Here is a 12,930-nt window from a genome sequence, read left to right on the forward strand (position 1 = left end):
TCATTGGCATAATATGCCGCCCTAGTTCTGCAAACCTTACGATGGTAGGTTTTTTGGAGCAGGACATAATCCTGTTTGAGGTTAACATCGTAGTTTTTTCTCCAACACCTCTCTGCCTTTTTGCATTTCTTTTTCAGAGTTGCTAGTTCGATATTATACCAAGGGCTGGTTGTATGGGTGCGAACCTTGGTACATCTAGCCGGGATCAAGGTATCCAGTGCCTGGGTGATCCAGAGGCAGAACTGATCATAACCTACGTCCAGATCTTCACTAGGGGGTGGGGGATTAAATACCAGGAGATTGTGTAGATCTTCAAGACGAAGTTTTCTCCATGGCCGTTTCTGGACTAATGGGGTAGGCACTGCTACAGGTCTCAGGTTACAAGAGATGGACAGAGTAACTAGATGGTGATCGGTCCAGGTCATAGGGATTGGCAATCCTACGGAACAGCTAGTGATGTTGGAAAATATGGGGTCAAGAAGGTGTCCCGCTCTATGGGTGGGGCCAATCAAAAATTGATTAAGTTGAAAGGCCGCAAGATCAGCAAGAAAGGTGGTAATCTTGGGCTCGGATTCCCTGTCAAGATGGAGATTGAGATCACCTATGATTGTAAAATTAGCTGTTTTAAGAATGTTAGTGTCCAAAAACTGTAAAAGTGAATTAATAAAAGGAGTATCTGCGCCAGGGGGTCTATAGATCAAAAGGCCAGTTGCGCAGAACTGTGGGTTAACTTTGATCGAGAACCGTGCGCTTTCACTGCCTTTAATGTCCACTTTGCTAAGCTGGCAATCAAGATGGGATTTGATTATAAGCGCCAACCCCCCCCCTCTCGTGCTCCTAATTACCGTGTGAATGGTATATCCCGTGGTGGTCGCTAAGTTGCAGACCGAGTCCATTTCATCGAGAAGCCATGTCTCAGTCATGAACAGGGCATCGAGAGAGTGGTCAGTAAGAAGGTCAGAAATTTCGGAATAATGCTTATGCATAGATCTAACATTAAGATGACCTATCCTGAAAGTGTGGATCTTGGGAAGTTTGGGTTTAGTTTTTATAGTGGAGCATAGTTGAGAGGGATTTAATAGGGGATGTCGTATATGGGCCGGGTGCGTCTAGCACAGGAACAAGTAGGGTGCTGAAGACCCAACAGCTCAGCTTTGGAATAGCACATTTTACCGCTAAACCAGCAGAGGAAAGGACCAGGATGACTGGCACCTGGCGCTGCCTTAGCGCGGACAGGCGCAGACGGGCAGCTCTTTGGCGGGTCTTCGGCGGGCTGCGCGCGATCGCTGCGCGCCCGAGGAGCTGCGAGGGCTAAGTAGCCTCCAGGAAGTACAACACTAGAGCGCTAACCGCTCTTCCTGCCGGGCAACCGGAAGTGCCCCTACGAGGAGATGCAGGGAGGCGGCTCCAGCAACTGTCAGTAAGGCGTGTGGTGCAGGGGGAAAGTGAATTTTAAAAAGTCACAATAATCACAGGCGCAAATCAAGTTTTCTAAAATAACAGCATACAATAAGGAAGTTTTAAAAACGAGCGCTTTCTTTATCTTACTGCCCAAGGTCTGAACACAAAACGGGTCGGGGACACTGCCACTGTCTCCTTCCCTTTCCTTTGCATTTTGCCCTTATTGTCTTGTTTGTCTCCACCAGAGAGGGGGTGCAAAATTGTTTGTGTAAATTTGATAACAAGTGATGTAGAGTACAGTGTCATAGAGATCAGTGGTTCAAAGTATAGTGGCATATCGTGCAGTGACATGGAGTGCCGTGTCATAGAGTAGATTTGTACAGAGTAGAAAGTGGTGGCATAGAGCACAGTTGCATAGAGTGCAGTGATGCAGAGTAGAGTGGTGGAGAGTTCAGTGGTGGAGAGTGTAGTGTTGCAGTGTAGGGTGTTGTAGAGTGCAGTGGTGGAGAGTAGATTCTCATTGAGTGAAGTGGTGGATAATAGAGTGGCATACTGTGCATTGAAACAGAGTGCACTGGTGTAGAGTGCAGTAGTGCAGAGTAGAGTAGCGTAGAGAGCAGTGGTTTAGAATACAGTTCTGTAGAGTAGAATAGAGTAGCATAGAGAGTAGTGGTGCAGAGTGAATTGTTGTAGAGTGCACTGGTGTAGAGTGCATTGGTTTTGAGTAAAGTGGTGATGAGTGTATCGGCATAGAGTGCAGTGGTGCAGAGTGCAGTGGTTACAGTAGAGTGGCATAGAGTGTAGTGGAGTAGTGCACAGTGGTGTAGACTGGAGTTGTGCAGAGTGGGGTTGTGCAGTGTAGATCGCAGTGGCATAGAGCACAGTGACGTAGAGAAGAGTGCAGTGACACAGAGTAGACTGTTTCAGGATACAGTGAAGTGGTGTAGAAATGAGTGGTTGAGAGTAAATTGCAATGGCATTGAGTACAAAGGCATAAAGTAGAGGTACGTGAAGTACAGTGGTACAGAGTGCAGTGGTGCACAGTAGATTAGAGTAGTGTGGAGTGGTGTAGAGTGGATTGGCATAGAGTGCAATGGCATAGAGTGGAGTTGTACAAAGTAGAGTGCTTTGGTTAAATAGTACAGTGAAATAGAGAGCAGTGTTTAAGAGTGGAGCAACTTAGAGTAGATTGAAGCAGAGTGGACTGGCCTAGACTGGAGTAGTGTAGAGTGCAGATCGGAAGAGTGTAGTGGCGCAGAGTAGAGTGCAGTGACATGGTGGGGTGCACAGTAGAGTGGAGTGGCTTAAAGTGGAGTATGGATGTTGTGGTAGCGTAATGCCATTACCGATAACACATCTTCAATTGAAATGACCATTACATTTGCACAGCATTTAGTAGTTCAGATAAAAGTATACAGCGCACACATAATAATGTATTAATATACTGTATAAATTTGTTGTGATCGTATTAAATATTTCTTCCCACCACCCTTCAGAAGTACCCAAAAATGTGCTTCATTCTTGCTTTCCTAATTCAAATATATTCTTAAATAGCTGCACCATTTATTTACAGACATTCAAATGTTGTTGTGTGCTAGAAAAAAGGAACATCTTACAGCCTTCACCATCACACCCCCAGTAGCCATCATGCTTGTCACCTAAATCTTCTCACTTTGAAGTCAGAGAAAGAAAGGTAAATGCCAAGTTCCCTCAGAAGACAGAGTCTGACATTTGATCTCTGTCTTTCAATGCACAGCAAATGTGACAATTTAAGAACAAGATGTAAAGACCTGTTACAGAAATTGAACACTGGTGGAATGATAAAGTAAACAAGCTATGCTCTACTGGAGAACAAAATCAAGCTGCCTAAAAATAAAACCAGCAAATAGAAAGCAAGCAAATGTGAGTTACAAACCACAAAGCCAATGTTGAACAATGGTTGTAATGCCTTCCCCGGGAAGCTTTCCAAATGTCCCCAAGCAAGACGTCTTTAGCAAACCAGACAGATGCACAGTCTGGTAGTCTTCGACCTGAAAAGACCCTTGAACCTGTAGATTCATTAGGTTCATTGAGGACCTGGTGGGGAAAGTGACTTTCTCTAGTTACAGGAACTCAAAGAAGAGTATATCCTATGCAGAATATGTTCCCTTGACTATCTATCACCCTATTTTCATAAAGGTTATTTGGCACTACAGAGTAAAGCATGCAGGGTGCTACTTAGGAATAGTTCTTACCGTTTCATATTTTATCAAATACATCCATTTATAATGGCTGCCAGGATAGGCCATAATGTGGAGGCCAGCTAAAGTTAAATGTGCTGATGAAAATAACCATGATAGGTGTATGAAGCCACTTAAAAATAAAGCAAATACACATTTTTAGCAGTTATTTGTATAATTTCTCAAGGAGTAACATAATCCAGAAAGAAAGACATTGATAATACATCAACCCCAGAATGATGGAATAAACTGTGAGCTATTGATATTGTAATGACTGAGTCTACCATTACACAAATCCATCTGGACACACCTACACTGTGTGACTGGACTTGTAAACTACTGGACTAATAAACTTGCCATGATGCTGCCATAAAGGCATGGGCACCTTGCGATATAGGAATGTTTTTCCTCTCCCCAATAAAGTCATGAAGATTAAGAAGTTACTTTAATCTTTTGGAAGCTTTAATATTTCAAATCATTTTCCTCGAACCTGTAGCCAGGTTGTGCCCATTATCATTATACCAGAGTATCAAAGAAACAAAGCTTATGTCAGAGAGAGCTTATAGCAGCTAGGAAAATTGGCTTCCATTTGTGGAGGACTAAGAACCCCCAAAAGTTAGCCCTGGAATAACTGTGCCATTCTTGATCCTGTGGCCATCCCAGGCATGATGGAAGCCCTGGCGTAATGGTGCCCGTTTGTGATATATATTTGTGACTGTGTATAGCAAACTAGTACCCACTTAAAACATTGTGGGCATTGAACCTATTTCTGGCTACTAAGTGGATTTCAACAATATGCCAACTAGTGTGCTAGTAGGAAAACATATGTGCAGGGTATTATTTTCTAGATGCCAGTAGGAGTATGCTTCAGGATGTTTCAGTTGGTTGGATGGCATCAGAAGTACCTACTAGCTGTTTTGTGGTGGTATCAGGCGATTGACTTCGTTTTAACAAATTTGCAACATCTCTCTATAGCGATGTGAACCCTGTCAAGGAAAATTAGACCTATCAAAGGACAAATTTCTTGGCAGTATGACAAATTAGATGGCAAATGAAGGTGTCAGAAATAGCCTTTTAAATGGCAAATTTAAGGGCAGTCACATGTATGTCACTTCAAAAGCACCTATAGGTCGTCACTGTTTTTGACAGTGATTTAGGGAGGTGGGAAGAAAAAGGTGGTCTCCTGATTGTTGCATTTGCATAGCACCCTGATGCACTAAAGTGTACTGGCATCTAAAGACAATGACAACTATCGCAGCAATCTACGAAAATGACATCCTGAAACTATGAATTTTCATTAACATACAGACATTTGATGGTCTGTGGTAGAGCTAAGTGAGGCGGGACATGTAAACCAGGGAGAAGGTGTTTAACAATAAAACAGTAGCCACCAATATGGGGGAAATAAAAGTGTGATATTCTTAGAAGAACCTGGGATAGGAGCTTAGAGGGGGAAAAGGATGAACATTATCTCTGTTGTTGTAGAAGGACTTTTTCAAACATGGCCTAGTGCAATATGAAAAAAGATTTTCAGATAATTCTCTTTTACATCAGAAGTAAGTGCTATCTGACAAACTGAGAAACTACAGAGGTGAGTTGGCTTATGCCAAGTTGTATGTGAGGAAAAGCAATTTGTATTATTTTTAACCCATGTGTTAACTACTTAGGAATGCCTAAAAAGATCCCCTCTGTAGTTTCTGAAGTTACTCAGGTCACCTTTCTTGGAGAGCTTGATGAGATATCCCTCATTCAGTCTGATGACACCTTTTCCTCTTTTCAGATCCTTCCAAACATGGGGTAGAGCATGTCTACAGATGTTTCAGTTTCTGCCTTCAGAACCTCTGCAGGAATGTTGTCAGGTCTAGCTGCCGTCCCATAGCTCAGATGGTTGATGCCTTGCCGTATTTCTTACTTGGTTGGTCTGCTTCAGTCGATTTGCAAGCCCTTGTCAGCTGACTGTATGTCAGGTGGCGACTGCAGGATTGGCTAGTTCAGTTGTTCTTCAAAGTGCTCCACCCATCTTCATTGTTGGCCTTCATAATCCATGATTGTCTTCCCAGCTTTGTCTTTAGTAGGTATTTCTGCCTTGCAGTATCTGCCAGAGAGTTTCCTTAATATGCCATAAAGTTCTTTCGAGTTTCCACAGCTTGAGGCTTCCTGGGCGTCTGAGTAACTGTGCAAACTACAGAGAGATAACTTCTATCAACTCCTGGCAAAGTGTTCCACAGCGCCAACCTGAACAGATTGAAGGAACAAGTCGACACTCAGTTGAGACTCCAGAAAGCTTGTTTACACAGAGATAGATCCTGCACATATCATATTGCAACACTCTGCATCATCATTGGGCAGTCAATGGAATGGAACTCCCCCCTCTATGTCAACATCATCGACTATGATAAGACATTCAACAGCGTGGACAGATAGAGACCCTTCTGAAACAATTCTGCCACTTTGTTGAGCCAGATAAACACTTAAAAATCATCAGGATCTCTTAAGAGGGAATGACCTGCAAGGTATTTGTTGGAAATGGGATCCCTGGCCGGCCAGGGCTTTCGCCAAAGTCAGTCAGAGACCACCACTCCCAAGTCAGGGCAAGGGAGTTACACGCCAAGATAACCCCTACTCACCCTCTAGGTAACGTGGCGCGAGAAGCAAGGCTAAACTTGGAGGCGATGTAAGCTAAGTATTTGCGCACGCACCCCAGCAACAACAACCAAAGGCCCACCACAAAGGAAAACTCCACACAAGGTTATATTAAAAAAGCCTTTGTATTATAATAAATATACATCAGATAAAACACACATCTTGTTACACTGTGCCAACAGGCACGGGCGGAATTTACAAGGGATATTGCACAAGACAGGGCCACTTGGACCACTGTCAGGGGTATCAGCACTTTCAGAAATAATACTTTCAGAAATAGCACTTTAGAAAGTAAAATCACTGTAGCACACAATATAAAAATAGAGCACACAACCAGTAATCACTGGTAACAGGACCTCACTAGCACCACCTGTACTAGGGAGAAAACAACCACCTACATATCACAATACCTGTAGGGGTGTAAGAACAAAACACATGATGTATCAACATTCAGAGGTGTAGCAATAAAACACAGTTGTGCAAAACTCAGATAAGTCACCACCTGTGACAGTCCCTGTGTCCCAATGTCAGGGCCTAAACGTAGCAGTTGCCCACAAAGTGCTGGGCAACTGGTGCAGGGAAAGTTAGGGCAACGTTGGAGCCTCTCTGGGCTCAAGAACCACCACTGTGGCACTGTGGAGCCTCTCTGGGCTCCTGGACAAGAACTGGCCCTCCTGAGCTTCTCTCAGGCTCTTCAACAGAATGGGCGCTCGAGCCTCTCTTAGGCTTGCAACGCAAAAGGGCTGGAGCCTCTCTGGGCTCCAAAAACGAGGGAATGGCACACTCAGAGCCTCTCTGGGCTCAAAGAACAAATGGCCCCCAGGAGCCTCTCTGGGCTCCTCAACAAGGATGTGGGCGTCGGGGCCCCTCACGGGGGACCCTCGAACACGTGGGGGCGCTTCGGTGGAGTCCCCCCTCTGGGGACTCAGGACGACAAATGGCAGCAAGAGCCTCTCAGGTTTGGGTTGGAGTCCCCCTCTTGGGGACTCGAATTGCCCAGAAATGCCCCCTAAGAGCCTCTCTGACTCTAAACGCAAGGGCGCGAGGTCGCGCTGCTGAGGGGGCAGGGGGGGGCGGACACCGGCGCCCCTCCCTTCGCTTCTGGCAACACTCACCGGCTCTGGCTGCTGCAGGACGGCTCCTCTCGCGCTGCTCCTCTCTGGGCGGCGCTGCAGGGGCCGCGGGCGGGGCTCCCCCTCACTCTGGAGCCTCGCCGAGATGCTGCAGGCTGCTTTCTGCGTCTCCTGTCCCTCCGCTCCTCCGATGACGCGGCAGGGGGGCTCGACTGCCTGGGCCAATCCCAGCGCGGCCGGGCTATGACGCGGCCGGCTGCTTACTCTGTCTCCCGCCTGGCCTCGTCACGCAGCCATCCGCCTGACTTCCTCCGGGGCTGCCAATGGCAGCGCGGCCCTGGGGGTAGGGAGGCGGGACTTCCGGGTCGCCGCGGGCAGCGCGGCGGCTCGCTTTTAGGCAGGCAGGCGGGCTCCCAGGTGATCCGAGGAGTGGGCTCCCTCGTGATCCACATAAATCACGGGCAAACAAAGCGGCAAGGAGCGGGGTGGCACCCGCGCCGCCAAAGCAAATATAAAGCGAGGTAGGCACTCGCTAGGCACCGCAATTTCGGGCTGATGCCGGGTGGGCACCGGCTGGCTCTCAAAGCGCTAGCAGCGCTAGCCTCTAAGAAAAGGCGCTCCCAAGCGCCACCGGGCCAAATGCAGCGCTCTCAAGCGCTAGCCAAGGGATTCCAGCGCTCCCCAGCGCTGAAGGGCAGAGAGCAGCGCTCTCAGTGCTGCAGGCACAGCACAAGCTCCAGCAGGGGCTGGAGGCAGGCAGGGGGGCAAGGCTGGGCCAGAGCCAGCACACTGGGTCTCCAGGCAGGGAGACAGCCCAAGTGGCGGTCCTCCTGGCCCCAGCAGCAGCAACAGCCCCCTCTGGCAGGATCCAAAAGCAGAACATTTTCATGGGGACACAGCCCCTTCTTTATACTGTAAAATCCCTTTGTCTAAGGTGCAGGGTGGGGGGAAAACCAGTTTCAGCTGGCTTTGGAGCACTCTTGATGGCCCAACCACCCATTTCTTTCACTGGGGAGGCTAGGGTCGTTAGACACACCACAGGGGGGCGGAGCCAGCATTGTGTGGGGAAAACCCAGCCCATCCAGGACACAGGTACACTCCTCCCACACATCACTCATGCTAATCTCCCACTCACCACCGGGCAAACCCATCTAGACTTCCTGGAGCCTGGCATGCCAGCCAGCTCCAGCCAATCACGCTCCAGCACCCTCACAGCACATGCACACATATCTCAATGTCCAGAAGTAGCACTTTCCAACTAGACACACACATGCCGCAGACACCATCTTGCAGCATTCACTCTCACGAGTTCAGACATACTAAACTCGAGCCTGCACTCCCCACGCATCAGGAACTACTAGGGACGCACACATTCCCCATGCATTCCTATGGGAGGGCAGGCCAGCCATACTACACGCACGCACTTTCACTCTGGGACCCAGGGAAAAGTGCGCAGAGACCCAAAAAATCACTGACACAGGGTCACACATAAGGCAAAAAGTTTAGGGGTGAACCTGCCCTGCGGGCCAAGTCCAACAGTATTCCATGGAGGACAACTCACAGACGACTTTGAAATGAGTACCAGCCAGTGGCGGCTGGTGACATTTGAAAGTGGTGAGGCTTTCGTTGGCATGTTGTGCATGGAAGTGCACAACATGCCTTCCTGGCATTGCGGCGGGTGTTGCTGAGAGCACCGCCCGCCGCAATATCAAGAACGCAGGATGCGCCCGCCACTGTGGCGGGCGCATCCTAATATCTGCAACGGGACCCCGGCACCAATGGGGGGTGGTTGTCTGCTAGCCATCCTAATGACCCCCCAAGTTTTTGAGCTTTACCTTTACTCTGACCCTCATTGACTTATATTTATTGTTAATTTATCAAAACCGTAACTCCCGGACACCACTTGCGATCATAACCCCTTCAACTTGGGCTATCACTAAATTCTCCAAGTGTAGCAGATGCCATTAAGGGTGGATGAAATTGCACTGGCCGGCGGTGGGCGACCAATGACCCATTGGATGGGGCTGTCATGAGGACAATATCCAGGCATCATGGATGGTGAAGCATTTTTCAACAAAGGAGGTTGATTGCAGTCCATTTTCGACCCTTCCACAGGGTTGACACCTTTATTTACTCTGCTCTTCACTGACTCCTGTTTATTATGTGTCTCCACTCAATGCGACTTTCTGTCTCTCAACAACAGTTGGAAATGTCGAGGATCTTAAACACCATAAACCCAAGGTCATTATCTTGTTTTTCGTTTACAATGCCTAACAGTGACTTGAGACACCAAGTCATTGTGTTGTAACAGAAAAATGTATCTTGCCCTATGTCTTTCTGTTGTTGCTAGAAGGGCACTTCCTTCTGACATTATACTTGCAGGACCCTGTACTTCCACATCCAAAGGCCCAACTCAACAAGATGGGTAGTTAGACCGACTGGTGATTAGGAGCCTATTTGACATTGTTTCAGCCACTAAGCTCGTAAAAGGAAAGGGGGATTACTTCATTATTGGTCAGCACTCGCTCATGCCAAGAATAAGGATGATCAACAACCACTTTGAATTTCAGCCAGCAGCAAAGTCCTGGCTGTTCCCAAACACTCAAATTAGAGAACGGTGCACAGTGCCCGCTCACCTGGCGCAGCCTATTTTTTACTCCTTTGCTGCACTTCAGGCTCCTTGCCCAACCATTCAGAAGATGGTGTCGTGTCGGGCCTCAGGCCCACATAGCAGCGATAATGGACACAGACACCAGGCAATGTGGTACGTTAAACTGGCCTTGAGCACGTGCGCTCGGCCCCTTTTATTGACCGGGTCACCTGACTCGTGACGTGTGGGTGGGTGTACAGTGTAGGTTACCCTTTCAAGAGAGGCTAGAACGTGTCCCGCAGGACACTACAGATGGTATGTATCTGCAACTGCGATACTATTTCCCCCACGTGTCTCTCTTTCACTCAAATCCTAAACCAAACCAGAAAATTTCGACAACAAGATTGGGGAATTCCTCAGAAGCTCATATACGACAGCAATGCATCCCACCCAAGACATACCGTAAACCCAAAATCTACAAACAATGCACAGCAAATAGAGTGGCATCTTACCACCCGGAAGTGCTCCAAGCTCTTGCCACTAATAACTATATAAATGCTATAAAACAAAGAAAATTGAGTGTTTTCACAAGTCCTTTGTCTTGTATGGCTCCATTTGCATGGCTTTGCCACTGACTGCATTAAATCTATATTTCTTCTCTCAGAGACCCGTTTTAAAGTCTCCTCAAACCACTCTAGCCCCTGTGTTTTTAGCAGCTATGATGCAGATGTCTTTGTTGTCTACACTGATATACAAATCCCTATCTCACTGCAAAATGGCTGATTAAAGCAGTGGTTAGGACAGTCCCTTGGTTTGATACCTTCGGCACCCTTTAGTTTCCTTCAGACCTACCTATGAGCTATTCAATCTATTCAGCAGCCTCCTCCATTTATCGCTACGTTTCTTGTGAGCCATTTTGCGACATATATGGAACGTTCCTTAGAAATGCATCGATATAGAGCATCATCTTTTGACAAGACTACCTCCCTCAACATATGCTGTTTTTCGGTGCCTGAAAATAAGGTGGCTCCCCAAACTGACGAGAATCATTAAAATGTAAATTGAAATAAATTATTTACACCAGCAAATTTAAATAAATGACTTTAACACCTAAACTCAATTAAGCTGTGTTGTTAGTATGAATACTGTCAGTATAGTACAGCAGATGCACAAAGTGAGGAATTGGCTCAGGAAAAGTGTTAGCTGTGCATAAATGTTTTATAGGTAACAGAGTGTGAGCCTTGAGGATTGTGAATATTGCATTATATTGCAGATTTTCAATAAAAAATATAAATGAATGTGAAACGGATGTCTATTTTTTGATTAAAGCCCCAAATACCATTACAAGAAGCCACCTTACCACTGCAAAGCAGTGGCAATATTATCATTTTTAATAGTTTAAACACTGTTAACTTAATAGCTCTTTCTGTGAATGAGAAAAGCAGCCATTGGCAACTGCTGAATAATTATGGAATCCTTTTTTTAGCGAAAGCTGGATGTAATTTTAAGCCCTTCACAATTTAAATGTAAATACGGCATGCAGCAGAAGGGGTCTGATTAATTTGTCGTAAATCTCAGATTTGATGGATCGTTTGCAAATACAAGTGTTATTACTAATGCCGTTCAGGGCTCAAAAAGCATTTCTTTCCCCCCTGTCACACTAGGATGTTCACGTCCTACAATAGCCTGGCACATAGACAGGGCCTTTTTCCAAAGCACGTTCATGCCATGGACTGGAGTTTCAAGCGCACGCAGATGTAGGATTTGAATGAGTTGTTCAGCTGAATGTGCCATTCAACTGCTGGCCAGGGTTTCTCGCCTGCTGTTTTTTGTGATAAAAGATGTATTTTTTTCGTGCATTACTCTTTCGTTGTTAACCTATATTGTTTTAACGTAGAAACAATATACTTTGAAACAATACGTTTCTTGAACATTGAGGGGCCGATTCTGAGTTTCCTGTAGCATGGGCAACCCAATGGAATGGTCTATATATAGAGGCCTATTACGATCTCGGTTGGATTCCAAACAACAATTACTATACAGCTGGACGTAATCGAAACCTGCCAATTATTCTGCATCACTGGAATCGCAAGCTGGCCCTTAATCCATATGGACAGCGCTTTACGGCGCCCGGATTACGATGCTTAGTTTACGACAGGCTTTGCAAGCTGGGCTTTCTGACATGCAAAGCCTGTTGAAAAGTGTGTTTTGGGGGCCCCTAGCAGGGCCCCCTTCTGTTTGCTGACTGCGGTTGGGGGCCGAGGGGGCATGGTGCCCCCTTGTTGATCCCTGCACCTTGTGGTAGGCACTTTGAGGTGCCTGCCACGGGGTGCAGGGAGTAACACTATCTCCCATTTCCCTATGGTAGCTTGCATTACAACCAGGTTACCCCTGCAACACAAGTTCCCATAGAGAAATGGGAGTATGCAACTGCATCAAGTGCGGTCGCATCGTAATAGCGGTGTCGGGACCGCCAACAAGAGGTGAGTCGGTTCCTAGACCATGACGGTGTCAGGCAGACTCAAGTCCGCCCGACATCGAGACCCTAGTATGTTTTATGCCTGCTCAGTAGTCTAGCCAGGAAGTAAACTGACAAAGAGGGGAGCTACTTTTCCCAGCCCTGCACAATCCCAACCTCCACCCTTGCAATGTGCCCTCACAACTGATATGTTATAGTGTGCCACACAGGCTCTCATTAGGAGTGGGCTGGATAATTCCAGTCTGAACGCTAACCACTGTTAAGAACTATGGGGCCGATTACAATGGCGGTAAATCCGCGACGGCCAGGCCGGCAGTGAGGACCGCCGGCCTGGTGGTCGCGGATTTACCGCCATCACCCTTAAAATTCCCACAGCCAAATTAGGATGGCGGTGGGAAGGGGAAAGGTACCTCGGCAGACGGAAAGACCGTCCGCCGTGGTCCCGCAAGGCAGGCCTTTTCCACCCACCTTGCGGGACCAGGTACAATGGGGCAATGGAGGCGGTGCCGTGCAGGCACCGCCGTG

Source organism: Lissotriton helveticus, chromosome 10 (assembly GCF_964261635.1).
Source record: "Lissotriton helveticus chromosome 10, aLisHel1.1, whole genome shotgun sequence".
In the NCBI taxonomy this organism is placed as follows: domain Eukaryota; kingdom Metazoa; phylum Chordata; class Amphibia; order Caudata; family Salamandridae; genus Lissotriton; species Lissotriton helveticus.